Source organism: Tursiops truncatus, chromosome 2, assembly GCF_011762595.2.
Source record: "Tursiops truncatus isolate mTurTru1 chromosome 2, mTurTru1.mat.Y, whole genome shotgun sequence".
In the NCBI taxonomy this organism is placed as follows: domain Eukaryota; kingdom Metazoa; phylum Chordata; class Mammalia; order Artiodactyla; family Delphinidae; genus Tursiops; species Tursiops truncatus.
In genome coordinates this window covers 3191836-3194318 of record NC_047035.1, presented here as the reverse complement: position 1 = coordinate 3194318, position 2483 = coordinate 3191836, and the positions used below count along the sequence as shown (strand labels likewise).

Sequence of the window (2483 nt, the reverse complement as noted above, 5' to 3'; positions counted from 1 at the left end):
GCTCTGCCGCTCTAGCCGCCGGCGGAGCCAGCTGCCGCTCGTCGGTGCCGGCCCCGTTGCCCAGGGAACGGGTTCCCGGCAGTCCCCGCGGCTCGGAGTTCATCCCCGCCTCCTCCGGCCCGGCCGGGCCGAAGAGTCCGGAGGGGCTGCAGCGGGAGGTGAGTCCCGCGACGCCGCCCGCGACGCCGCCCGCCCCACCGCCCGGCCCCGCGCCCCTCCCTCGGCCTTCCCGCCGCCGCTCACGCAGCCCCTGGGCCACTCTCCCTCGCCTCAGGGTCTCATTGCCCATTTCCCTCCCTTTCCCGGACTCCGTCTCGCCCGTGCCGGACCGCCGAGGCCGAATGCCATGGCACACGAAGCGCCGGGCTCCGTGCCCGGCAGAAGCTGTCAGTCCGCCGAGGGAGTGGTCGTCGCCCACCTCTCCTGGGCGCCGCGGGTCGGCCGACGCCTCCCGCGGGCCCTCCGCCCCAAGCGACCCGGCTCGCTCGCCCCTCCCCTTCCGCGCTTTCCCTCCCCTGTGCCGCACCCTGGCATCCCCTTTGCGCCGCGGGCCCGAGGCGCCGAGCTCCGTGGTCTTACGATTGACGCTGCGTCTTATCCCCCGACCCTCTCAGTCCCCGTCCCTTCATCCGCCCACCAGCGCCTGGCACCACGCCTTGGCATGTACCCAGTAGGTGCTCAGTAAGTGTTCGTTAAATGGATAAATGAACGACTCGTCTCCCAGTCCTGCCTTAAGGCCTCAGAGGCAGAATAGTGAGTGCAGGTTGAAGAGTGGGGTACCCTCGAGTCAGACCCGGCTCACAGCGCTGCCCCTTCCTAGCTGTGTGCTCAGGGCAAGTGATGTCTCACTAAACTTCAGGTTCATCATCAGTAAAGTAGGGATGGTAATAGTTTCTAGCTCTGGCTTGGTGGAAGGATTAAATGGGTCAGTGCGTGTGAATTGCTCAGCACGGTGCCTGGCACGCGGTCCATTTCAATAAAGGCTAGCCCCTGCTCTCCTTACCCACATACCCTACTTCCTTTTCTCTTCCCTTCCCTTTGTTCTTCCTCACTTTCTCGCTGAGATTCAGGAATTTTATTCTGTTCTGTTGCTTCTGTTAACATTTGTAGGCAGAGTGTGGGGTACCAGCATGCATGCACCTTTGCCTTACCTGCTGGAGTGATAAGTTGCCCTTGGGGTTAACTTCCTCCTTGTAGCCAAGGTCTTGAGAACTTTAAGGAAAGGAGTTCTGGAAATCCCCAAACCCAGATCCCAGCATGGGCAGGATCTGGGAATAACGCCACTGCAGCCCTTGTGGTCACCAGTGACTCCTGCAAGAGCTGCAAGGCATTTTGTACTTTCTCTCACCCAGCTACAATGTACCTTGACAAAGCTCTGACCTTGCTTTTTTTTTTTTTTCCCAACATCTCTTGTTGGTTCATTCAGCAGATAGTTATTTGGGGCCTGTTGTATGCCAGCCACATACCAGCTTCTAGGGATGCTGTGGTGGACCAGACAGACCCAGTCCCTGCCCTCAGGGAGCTTTCAAACTTGAGAACCAGCAGGCATAGATACAGGGGATGCTCTATTTGAGTTTTCAGGACTGGCTTGGAGACTGGTGGTGGGATAAGGAAAGTCCTCTCCTGAAGGAGTGACTAGTAAGCAGCTTTTGTTAGGTTTAAGTTATTTTGTTGTCACATTGTCTTTTTCAATAGAAGATTGGCTCCTACTGGATTTGTTTTCAGTTTTCTCTTAGAGAAATTACACTTCAAGTTTGAGGAAGGTCTCATTTCTTATTAGCTTGTATGTAGTTTGAACAAAATAGCTCCTAGAACTTAATGAGGAAAAAGGGAAGGAAACAGGCGTCAGGCAGGCAGTCAATTAAACTTAGAATAAGTGAAGAACAGATGAGGAAACTGTTGCACACATAATGAAGACAAGCTTCGGAGTCAAGCATGGAGAGATTTCTAGATATAGTGGAGCTCAAGGAGCTTGATAGAATCCAGAGGGAGTAGTTGATGGCTCTGTGAACTGCTGAGGTGGAAGTGAGCTGTTGTTCCAAGTGTGTGTCAATTTTAAATGAACGTATTCTTTGGATCCAGACATAAGAGACCAGTGAATTTTTGCATAATCATGGACGTAACTGAGGTAGAGTGGCTTTATATTTTGTTCTGTCATACTTGGGGAATTCTGGCACAGTGTTTTGAGGGAGATTAATTCAACAAATATGTGTTGAGCGTTGATTGTACCACACTCCCTATTGGTCTTTTGAAGCCGCTGCAAATTTGTGGATGAACAGGATGTAGATGAAGACTAGAAAGAAGCCATTGAGGAAGATAGAGAACAAATCATGATGGTGCCCTGTGATAACTGCCCTCATAGCGTTCTGTGAAAGAGGGAGGCTGAAGGCTTCCTGTGGAGAACTTGTTCGTACAAGATGCGTATGGGGGACGGGGAAGGAATGAAAGGGACTTTGCAAAGACACACAGGTCATGGTGTGTTC

The 2483-nt window shown here is 53.3% G+C and overlaps 1 protein-coding gene across 5 annotated transcripts in view; it reads left to right on the top strand.

The window, feature by feature from the left end:
- The first annotated feature begins 5 nt into the window (after nucleotides 1-5).
- Nucleotides 6-2483, top strand: part of TECPR2 (tectonin beta-propeller repeat containing 2) — a 90651-nt gene continuing 88173 nt past the window's right edge. For all 5 annotated transcript variants that reach the window (XR_012329822.1, XM_073800021.1, XM_073800022.1 and 2 more), the window contains exon 1: nucleotides 6-158. The gene's annotated coding sequence lies outside the window, so the exon portion shown is untranslated. The remainder of the gene's footprint in view (nucleotides 159-2483) is intronic.